Here is an 11821-nt window from a genome sequence, read left to right as displayed (position 1 = left end):
GCACCAACCACCGCAGAGTCATCAGAAAACTTCTGAAGATGGCAGGTCTCTGTGCAGTGGCTGAAGTCTGTGGTGTAGAGGGTGAAGAGGAAGGGGGAGAGGACAGTCCCCTGTGGTGCCCCTGTGTTGCTGATCACCTTGTCAGACACACACTGTGGGAGACGTACATATTGTGGTCTTCCTGTCAGGTAATCAACAATCCAGGACACCAGAGAAGCATCCACCTGCATCGCTGCTAACTTATCACCCAGGAGGGTCGGCCTGATGGTGTTGAAAGCACTGGAAAAGTCAAAAAACATGACCCTCACAGTGCTCGCCGGCTGGTCCAGATGGGTGTAGACACGATTGAGCAGGTAGATGATGGCGTCCTCAGTTCCGAGACGAGGCTGATAAGCGAACTGAAGGGGATCCAGATGTGGTCTTACAATGGGTCGCAGCTGGTCCAGGATGAGCCTTTCCAGGGTCTTCATGATGTGGGAGGTCAGTGCCACGGGCCTGTAATCCTGGGGGCCACTGGGACGTGGCGTCTTTGGTACAGGGACGAGGCATGATGTCTTCCACATCACTGGGACCCTCTGCAGACTCAGACTCAGCATAAACAGTTTATGAAAGACTCCACTCAGCTGGGGGGCACAGGTCTTGAGGACGAGGGGACTCACTCCGTCTGGTCCAGCAGACTTGCCTGAGTGAAGTCTTCTCATTTGCATCTCAACCTGGTATTGAGTGAAGGTGATGGGTGGGGGAGGGGTGTCAGGAATCTCACAGGAGGCAACATGTGAAGAGAGAGGCTGGCACAGTGGTGTGGCTCTGGATTCCAGGCTGACTACAGGTGAGGTTGTGGGAGCAGACACTGTGGTGTCGAATCTATTGAAAAACAGATTCAACTCATTGGCTCTATTCTCACCTCCCTCAGCTCCCCTGCTGTTGGTTGGCCTGAATCCAGTGATGGTCTTCATGCCCCTCCACACCTCTCTCATGCTGTTCTGCTGGAGTTTCCACTCCAGCTTCCTCCTGTAATTGTCCTTAGCCTCTCTGATCTTGTCCTTTAGTAACACCTGGATCTTCCTCACCTCCTCTTTGTTGCCCCCTCTGAAAGCCCTCTTCTTCTTGTTGAGGAGGGCTTTGATGTCCTTAGTCACCCACGGCTTGTTATTTGGGTAACAATGAACAGTCTGAGCTGGAACAATGGAGTCGGTGCAGAAAGTTATGTAGTCTGTGATACACTCAGTAAGCCCATTGATGTCCTCGGCGTGAGGCTCACAGAGTGTTTCCCAGTCGGTCACCTCGAAACAGCCCTGTAGTTCTGCTAAGGCCTCCTCTGACCACCTCCTAACAGTCCTAGTGGTCACAGGTTCCCTCCTCACAATTGGCACATAGCGGGGGGTGAGGTGAATCAGGTTATGATCTGACCTACCAAGTGGGGGGAGGGAGGAGGAGCTTGAGATTTCCTTCACCTTGTTTGCAATTAGATATTTATGGGCTCATCCAGACTGTCTTCCAGGTGATATCTGGAACATGTTGGTTCCAGTAAGATATTATATATATGTGAGAGACACGATATCTTCTTGGAATAAACTACGTATTCTCTTATTGCTGTTACTAAGTTCCTGTGAAAAGCAGATTTTTCCCACTGCTGACTCAGCTGGATCAGAGAGAGTGACTGAGGTAGATATTGACCTGTCAGTGTTTTTATATAACATTAAAGTACCTGAGGGTATGGCACCAAGCACCATTGAGAATTCCCAAACACTTACGGGAAAATTATAAAATGTAAGGAATTCATTGTAAGTAAGTCGTACTCCCTCTTTATTAACCAGCTGAGCCACCAATAGGATCCCATTTTGGACCTAAGTTTCCAGGAAAAGTGATTTATTTTTGAATAAAATATCTCTCTTGTTCCAGATGAGGTGGACGTCACAACAATGTGATTGGTCACTGGCAATGTTGAACCTGGAACAACATTTATTATGATGATGTGGGAACAACACCGACACGAGGATATCAGATCATTCCAGGATGAAGGTCAAAGGGAAAGTCCCTGGGACGCTTCCGGTTATGTTTCCATCCGGCGTAGTCATCTGACCGGTCCGTGCTATATCGCCCATCTTGACCCGGAGTGGTACAACGTTTTGTAGGAAAGTTGGATCGATTCGCTCTCTCCCTCTCTTTCTCACTCTTACAAAAATAATAAATTCTCTGGGGGGTTTTCTCATACATTTATGGTACCCGACGGAGGAAACATTGACCGAGATTGAACCGACGGTCGTCTGACTCCTTGATGTGCGTAAAACAAGGCCATTTTCTTTTAGGGTTTCTGTCTATTTTCTGTTAATGGGAAAACCCGTTGTAAAAAGTAGCTACACAGGGAGTGCAGAATTATTAGGCAAGTTGTATTTTTGAGGAATAATTTTATTATTGAACAACAACCATGTTCTCAATGAACCCAAAAAACTCATTAATATCAAAGCTGAATGTTTTTGGAAGTAGTTTTTAGTTTGTTTTTAGTTTTAGCTATTTTAGGGGGATATCTGTGTGTGCAGGTGACTATTACGGCGCATAATTATTAGGCAACTTAACAGAAAACAAATATATACCCATTTCAATTATTTATTTTTACCAGTGAAACCAATATAACATCTCCACATTCACAAATATACATTTCTGACATTCAAAAACAAAACAAAAACAAATCAGCGACCAATATAGCCACCTTTCTTTGCAAGGACACTCAAAAGCCTGCCATCCATGGATTCTGTCAGTGTTTTGATCTGTTCACCATCAACATTGCGTGCAGCAGCAACCACAGCCTCCCAGACACTGTTCAGAGAGGTGTACTGTTTTCCCTCCTTGTAAATCTCACATTTGATGATGGACCACAGGTTCTCAATGGGGTTCAGATCAGGTGAACAAGGAGGCCATGTCATTAGTTTTTCTTCTTTTATACCCTTTCTTGCCAGCCACGCTGTGGAGTACTTGGACGCGTGTGATGGAGCATTGTCCTGCATTGTCATGTTTTTCTTGAAGGATGCAGACTTCTTCCTGTACCACTGCTTGAAGAAGGTGTCTTCCAGAAACTGGCAGTAGGACTGGGAGTTGAGCTTGACTCCATCCTCAACCCGAAAAGGCCCCACAAGCTCATCTTTGATGATACCAGCCCAAACCAGTACTCCACCTCCACCTTGCTGGCGTCTGAGTGGGACTGGAGCTCTCTGCCCTTTACCAATCCAGCCACGGGCCCATCCATCTGGCCCATCAAGACTCACTCTCATTTCATCAGTCCATAAAACCTTAGAAAAACCAGTCTTGAGATATTTCTTGGCCCAGTCTTGACGTTTCAGCTTGTGTGTCTTGTTCAGTGGTGGTCGTCTTTCAGCCTTTCTTACCTTGGCCATGTCTCTGAGTATTGCACACCTTGTGCTTTTGGGCACTCCAGTGATGTTGCAGCTCTGAAATATGGCCAAACTGGTGGCAAGTGGCATCTTGGCAGCTGCACGCTTGACTTTTCTCAGTTCATGGGCAGTTATTATGCGCTTTGGTTTTTCCGCACGCTTCTTGCGACCGTGTTGACTATTTTGAATGATTGTTCGATGATCACGCTTCAGAAGCTTTGCAATTTTGAGACTGCTGCATCCCTCTGCAAGATGTCTCACTATTTTTGACTTTTCTGAGGAAGGAAAGGATGTTGCCTAATAATTATGCACACCTGATATAGGGTGTTAATGTCATTAGACCACACCCCTTCTCATTACAGCGATGCACATCACCTAATATACTTAATTGGTAGTAGGCTTTCGAGCCTATACAGCTTGGAGTAAGACAACATGCACAAGAGGATGATGTGGACAAAATACTCATTTGCCTAATAATTCTGCACTCCCTGTAGGGACAGCAAGTAGGCCTGCAGAGCGAGAGCGAAGTGCTCTAATAGGGTGATATGGTACTACAAGGTCATTAAGATAAGATTGGGCCTGATCATTTAAGACCTTGTATGTGAGGAGCAGGATTTTGAATTCAATTCTGGATTTAACAGGAAGCCAATGAAGGGAAGCCAAAACAGGAGAAATATGCTCTGTCTTTCTAGTCCCTGTCAGTACTCTTGCTGCAGCGTTTTGGATTAGCTGAAGGCTTTTCAGCGAGTTTTTAGGACATCCTGATAATAATGAATTACAGTAGTCCAGACTGGAAGTAATGAATGCATGAACTAGTTTTTCAGCATCACTCTGAGACAGGATATTTCTAATTTTAGAGATGTTGCGCAAATGGAAGAAGGCAGTCTTATATGTTTATTTAATATGTGCATTGAAGGATATATCCTGGTCAAAAATGACTTCAAGGTTCCTCACAGCGTTACTGGAGGCCAAGGTAATGCCATCCAGAGTAAGAATCTGGTTAGATAACATATTTCTAAGACTTTCAGGGCCGAGTACAATAACCTCAGTTTTATCTGAATTAAGAAGCAGAAAGTTAGCAGCCATCCAGGTCTTTATGTCTTTAAGACATTCCTGCAGTTTAACTAATTGGTGTGTGTTACCTGGCTTCATGGATAGATAGAGCTGCGTGTCATCTGCATAGCAGTGAAAATTTATGCTGTCTTCTAATGATGCTGCCTAAGGGAAGCATGTATAATGTAAATTGAATTGGTGCTAGCACTGAACCCTGTGGAACTCTATAATTGACCTTAGTGGGTGAAGAGGACTCTCCATTTACATGTACAAATTGGAGTCTATTAGATAGATATGATACAAACCACTGCAGCACAGTACCTGTAATACCTACAGCATGTTCTAATCGCTCTAATAGGATATTATGGTCAACAGTATCGAACGCAGCACTAAGGTCTAACAGGACAAGCACAGAGATGAGTCCACTGTCAGAGGCCATAAGAAGATCATTTGTAACCTTCACTAAAGCTGTTTCTGTGCTGTGATGAGCTCTGAAACCTGACTGAAACTCTTCAAATAAGCCATTCCTCTGCAGATGATCTGTCAGCTGTTTGACAACTAGTCTTTCAAGGATTTTTGATATGAAAGGAAGGTTGGAGATTGGCCTATAATTAGCTAAGACTGCTGGGTCTAGAGATGGCTTTTTGAGTAAAGGTTTAACTACAGCCAGCTTGTAGGCCTGTGGTACATAGCCAATTATTAGAGATAGGTTGATCATATTTAAGACTGAAGAATTAATTAATGGCAGGACGTCTTTGAGCAGTTTTGTAGGAATGGGGTATAAAAGACACGTTGATGAGATGATGAGAGATGATGATGAGATAGCCTTTATTTGTCAGTTGCAGGTCTTTTGCCCACAACCGAGATGACAGACCTTGCCGACCGTACATACAATACACAAACATCACATTGGGGAGACAGGTCAGGCTAGGTAGCGAGGAACAAACATTGAAATGTGTAACACAAAAGGATAATACAGGAATGCACAGATATCAACACACCATAGCACAATAAACACAGACAAGCAACATGGGAAAGAGTTCCAGTGTGTACATCTGATCTGGGACCGCTGCAATCTTTCGATTGCGCCTCCAACTGACCCGATGTCCACATCAGAGGGGAGGTAAGCGTTGGAGGTGGCGTTGGATCCGGGGTAGGGAGGGTGATGCGTCGGTGAGTGCTTATCAGTATCAGTATATGTATGTGTGTGCGTGTCCATAGTTCAGCTGAGACAGTGTCCTTCGCCCTGCCAGGCTAAGTAAACAGTCTTCCAGCCAACCCTGGTGGCCTTGCATGGAATGGGAAGGAACAGACTAAACACAGTCGTTATCAGGGTGTTCAGCTCCGGCCTCGCAGCTGGCACCGAGAGGGTATCCGCATGAAGTAATGGTATTTTTTATTTTAGTGCGAACAGCTCATATGAATTTCAAAGCAGTTCTACAGTCCAACACTGGTCTCTCACTCTCCCGTTGGAGCCGCGAGCTTCGCCATACTTGTGTTCTGTGATGTTGTCATTTCTTGTGCTCAAGGAGCCAATTTCTGAGAACTCACAGCAGTGTGCCTCCCCGAGATGTCATCCAATTTTGCGCCCAGAGATGTTATTCCGAGCTAGCCCTTCCAAGATGTATCCAGTCTGCAGTCAGAGATCTTATTCTGAGTATTCACAGCAGCCGTAGCCTCTCCAAGATCTTATCCGTGCTGACTCAATGAGCCCATTTTGAGAAACTCACGCCTCTCCCATCGTTCCAATCCCAGTGGGCAGCCTTGTGGGGGTTTGAACAGCCGATTCCGCTTTCTTAATTCTTCGATAAGCCAGGGCCAAGCCAGCTCCGATCAGCCAGAACCCTGTTACCATGGTTCCGAATAGGTAGATATCTTCAGCACTCAGGCTCACCCAAGCCCAAACTTCTCGTTGAGAAAGGGGTGTCAATTGCATTTAGGGACCAGTTGATCCAATCCATAATTCCTCTTTTAGGTTTTAGAGAACAGACTGTGAGAAAATATTCCAGGGAAAATACAAAAAAAAACCCCACGAGACTAGACAAGGACATAAGCAGGGAAGATAAGGGAGAGGAGAAAAAGTGCGTCCACCTCCTCCGAGAGCAAAAGAAAGAGCTGATGGTTTGGAGGAAGTAATTATTGAAGTTAACTCAGAAAGATCAATTGGAGAAAAAGAGTCTAACTTAACATCGATGGTACTAAAAGTAGCTGTAGATAATATTACATCTGTGGGATGATTATTGGTAATTTTTTCTATAATGATAAAAATTTGTTAATATCCAAAGACCAAAAGTCAAGATGCTCGTCAAACTTCACTCCGATTATACAAAAAAGAATCCGAACAAAAGTTCAACCAGTGGCTGCAAAGGGATTTATCTCTGAAAGGTAGAGTTTTAATTACTAAAGCTGAAGGGATATCCCGACTGGCATATGCTGCTCTCTCCTTACATCTGGATAAGAAGATTAGTAAAGACATCGACCGCATGCTCTTTAATTTTAGATGGAAAAACAATAGAGATATTTTATTTAAAAATAAATCACATTTCCTGGAAACTTGAGTCCAAAATGGGATCCTATTGGTGGCTCAGCTGGTTAATAAAGAGGGAGCACTACTTACTTACAATGAATCCCTTACACTATATAATTTTCCAGTCAGTGTTTGGGAATTCTCAATGGTGCTTGGTGCCATACCCTCAGGTACTTTAATGTTATATAAAAACACTGACAGGTCAATATCTACCTCAGTCACTCTCCCTGATCCAGCTGAGTCAGCAGTGGGAAAAATCTGCTTTTCACAGGAACTTGGTAACAGCAATAAGAGAATACGTAGTTTATTCCAAGAAGATATCGTGTCTCTCCCATATATATAATATCTTACTGGAACCAACATGTTCCAGATATCACCTGGAAGACAGTCTGGATGATCCCATAAATATCTAATTGTAAACAAGGTGAAGGAAATCTCATGTAAAATTCTTCATAAATGTTACCCAGCCAGTCACTATATGGTAACATTTAAAAGACACATAAATACTAATTGAACTTTCTGTGGGGATCATCCAGAAACTGTGGCACATCTTTTTTGGTACTGTTCCTCTACACAGAGATTCTGGAAGAATTTAGCAGGTTTGTTATTGTCCATAATTTAAGGGAGTTTTCTTATTGATGGGAAAATGTTTTATTCTGTTTCTTTAAGTTCACCAGGAAGAATGATAAATGTTTTTTATAATTAATTTGTTAATACTTTTAGATAAATAGTTCATCCATAAATGTAAGCTTATTAATAAAAAAAACCATATTTCTGCGTTTTTATAAGGATATGGAATTGTACATACAATTAATATCAGACTCAACCAACAAAAAGGCTCTCAGAACAATATTTATATGTTGATTTTTTCACGTACTCATATAATTAGTTTTTTTTACCCCTGATTTTGTATGTTCATGTTCTGTTCTTTCGTGTATGTTGTATACTTATTGTGTGTTTCAATAAAGTTCAGTAATAAAAAAAGTACACTCTAAATGAAGCTTCAGACGTCACTAATCACGTGACTCTGGCCAAACGAATCGAGCCTCGACACGGTACTTCTGAAGCAGTGTGTTCTTTTTCACACACGCACCGGAGCGTCAGCTTCAAGCGGACCATCGCTACCTCTCACATCTAAAGGTAAGTGCCAAGGTAACTTTGAACTGAGTTCAGTCAATCTCGAGTTTTTCGAAGTTTTCTGAATGAAGTTTTCTGTTGCTCTCTGCGAGAGGAGACCGTTAAAGGCGAGGCTCTCCAGAGTGTAGCAAAACAGGAAACCACAGCTGTGTGTGTGTAAGTGTGCAAACGAATAGATTAGAAGTGCAAGTGAGCCACGAGTAAAGAAAGGTCAAGTTTCGTGGTTTGTTTTTCTCACCACTGATCACGCGCTCAACACTACAGATACTTGCATCACACGCGCGCTCTCAAGCATCAGTATTGTACAATTCTGGGCATCACGTGAGTTGCAGGCGTTACCATATAACGGAAATCTCCATTGTTCTGTAGCAGTGGTTCTCAAACGTTTCACAATGAGTCTCACCCTTACCGGCGACATCAAAGCACAGTAGTATAGGTAGTAGCGGTTTTTGATACGGGTGATTTTCATTTTCGCTGCACAACTAAAGCGTGCAATTTACTTTGTGTGCACTCAAATGGAGTCGAGTCAACCAGCGCAACCTCTGGCCAAGTACCATAGCCTACAGCCAGATTAACTTGTGACACGCAGTAGCGGTTTTTGATACGGGCGACACGGGCGGTTACCCATATCAAAAAATCGTGGTGTGGGTAGAGCTTGGTGATAGAACGATAATGATATGTATTGCGAAATAACTTTTTCTCGATAGAGAAATTAAACTATTGTGATAGACCTCGCCGCTCTTGTCCTCTCAAAAAAAAAAAAAAAAAAAGAACAGCCAATCCAAATTAAGTAGCGCAGAGCCGAACCAATCACAGCCGCAGCATCACGTGACTTGTTACGTGCAGCACAAGCGCCAAGGCGCACATGTGTAGTTGTTTGGGAAGCAGCCAGCCGGGCTGCCCAGGTAGTGAAGGAAATGAGTTTGCCGACTAGAGAAAAATCAACCGAGAGCGTGAGTGAAGGTTACTGAAGAAAAAAACAATTATGTTTCCAATGCCAGAGAGTTTGTCGAACGGACGAGCCATAGAAGTTCCGTAGTGTGAAGGTATTTCGGCTATTTCAAGTCTGACAAAAAAACAGAGTAGCGCGCACTGTAAACTGTGCCGAAAGCAAGTCTGGAAATACAATAAACCAGTACATGCTCAGTCTCTGACTGAAAGCACTAATTCGTCATTCGGCTTTTGTCAGACTAAAGTAACTGTTAAAACTGTTTGAAAAGCTCAGCTATACCCTTCCTCTCGTGTTAGCTTTCTGTTATCATCTCTTATGTTAGCGGGTCGGTTTTGACCCGTGAATTAAATCAGCTATAAAATATACTAAAAACAATAAGTTATCATCCAATTTGTTTCTCATCTCTTGGTTACCTTGTTAGGCTTCCTTATCCATGAAAATGTTGGTTTTAATACCTTTGGCGTGGGCCTCTGGGTCTTTTTTTTGTCACTATACCCCTCGATTTCAATAAAAAAAACCTGTAAAATTAACCTCAAGAGAATCATATTAATAAATAAAAGTTTTCTGTGTTACCTGAGTATTACTGAGGGGTATAGGACACATCTCTTAAATAAATCTGTTTTATTGATTTTTTTCATTTTAAGATTAATAACTAAAATGACATCTATGGTGTTACGGGTCAATTCCGACCCATAGACATTTACATCAAGAAAAGACAAAAAAAGTTTGTTTTTTTAGCAGTAGACCTTTAATGTAAACTGAAAAAAAGAAAAAGTCCACTCCTCCTTTGTTTTGGTTATAGCCGTGGGTAATTGTGGGCTTTTTATCACTTCCCAATGATACAGCTTCACCTCAGTTTCCTTTGTGAAGTTCTTGTCCGAGGTCATATCTGGTAAAAAATAAAATAAAATATCACAGCTGATATTGTGATCCTGCAGTCCAGTGGTCATATGGAGGACCACACATTTTCATTGTTTCTTCTCAGGGGTGCCACTCACAGCTTTGACTGTGAAAATCTGTACATTCCAGGCATAGTTGGTTTTTGCATCACACGCTTCCCAGATTTTTCTGCCGTTTTTCCCTTGCTTACTGGGTATATATTGCCGGAAGGGGCATTTTCCTCAAAAAGTGGACAAGACGTTCATCCACTGTCACTGGCCCCGGGATGAACATCAGTGGTAGAAGCTGCACCCATCTCTCCCAGACATCCCTGATGGGAGCAAGCTTGTCAGACCTCGGTCTGGTCTCTCTGTTGTCAAATCTGAGGACTCTTTAATCAAAATGATATCAAATGTGTGAAGTGACATCGTTGCCCAGAAAATATTTCTGCCTGTCGATGCATCCCATAGACAATCAGTGGCCTCATTGCAGCATCTGTACACTCCAGCAAGAAGAACACCAACGAAAGCATCCAGGTATTCCTCATCATGTCGCCATGGACTTTTTTCCCTTCAAGTTTCATCATAGTAATGATGATTCTTTCTAGTGACAATGGCATAAATATCTCAAAACATCTCTTGATGTCACTGACTTTGGTCAGAGCAAACCTTGTGATTCCAGGGGTCATTTTGATGACATTTGCAGCAGCTGCCCTGCCATGTACATCATGAGGTACTGAGCTCCAAAAGATCTTACCATTTTTGGACTTGAATCTTTCAGCAGGAGTAGCTTCAGCACCAGCGACCTCCACCTCTGATCAGATGTGTCTGTGTCTTCTGGATGATAGTCCACATTGCCTTCTTCCGTAGAAACCTGCCCATCTGAATCGCTATGCTACTCTGTGTCCTCTCCTTCATTTTCACCAAAAATATGATCCTGAACTTAGCTCACTGTGAATCTTCTTCTCATTTTTTGTATGCTGCAAATTGTAAATGTGCACTCTGGAAGTCAAATGGCCACTCAAATAGTGAATTCACCTCACATGCCCGTGTTTATTTTGTTTTGTTTTTGTGCGGGTATACTGCAAAAAACATGCAAAATAAGAATCCCCTAAAGCTCATATGATTAGGAGAGGCGCTTGCTGTAAGCGTTTTAGCTGACAGTGCACTTATGATTTCAGTTTTGGTTTTAATTATTGTTTTATACTCATAATATTATACCTGGGTCGAAACCGACCCTAACAACACAAAGGTCATAATTTCAACTAGGGCATTTTATAATTTAGTGAAAATATTTTTTTTTGTTTTATTTTGTAGAAATAGAGGTTCCTGACAAAGTCAAAAAGCCTTGATACAATAAACAAATGTATGTGATTTTTTTTTTTTTATGCATTTGAAATTTAAAATGGGTCGGTGCCGACCCTAACACGAGAGGAGGGTTAAAACAAGGAGAGATCGAGAATTTCCTTTTAGTTCTCAGTTTATTTGATATTGACAAAAGTTAGTCAATTTTGTCTGTTCTTCTGTAAAACGAACTAAGATTTATTTTTAGAATTAATATTTTGTTTCTAAGTGGAATTGACAATTTAGTCTGTTTTGTTTGTTCTATTTTGAAACTTAAACGCTTTAGCGGCTGCCTTTTGTGTAGTTTCCAATATTTGCCTTTATTTATCTGAAAAAGTCTCATGTTCCTTAAGTACATCTACCCTGTTGAACTTATTATGGGAAATAAATATTTAAATAAAAACAAGCTGCTGATTATTTCACATTTTACTTGTGAGCAAAGGCACATTTAAATCTTACAAATATAGTTATTTGGCTTATATCGTTATTGCCTGAAATGGGGAAAAAAAACATATCGTGATATGAAAAAATCTTATATCGC

The 11821-nt window shown here is 42.1% G+C and overlaps 1 long non-coding RNA gene across 1 annotated transcript; it reads left to right on the top strand.

Annotated features, from left to right (window-relative positions):
• Positions 1-8044: 8044 nt before the first annotated feature.
• Positions 8045-9337, top strand: LOC120741619. Its single transcript, XR_005697651.1, has 2 exons — positions 8045-8109; positions 8201-9337. It is a non-coding gene; the product is annotated as an uncharacterized LOC120741619 (long non-coding RNA).
• Positions 9338-11821: the final 2484 nt, after the last annotated feature.

Source organism: Simochromis diagramma, unplaced genomic scaffold (genome assembly GCF_900408965.1).
Source record: "Simochromis diagramma unplaced genomic scaffold, fSimDia1.1 OVJJ01000478.1, whole genome shotgun sequence".
NCBI lineage: Eukaryota > Metazoa > Chordata > Actinopteri > Cichliformes > Cichlidae > Simochromis > Simochromis diagramma.
Note: the sequence above shows the minus strand (reverse complement) of the source record. Positions and strands in the feature narration are given on the sequence as shown.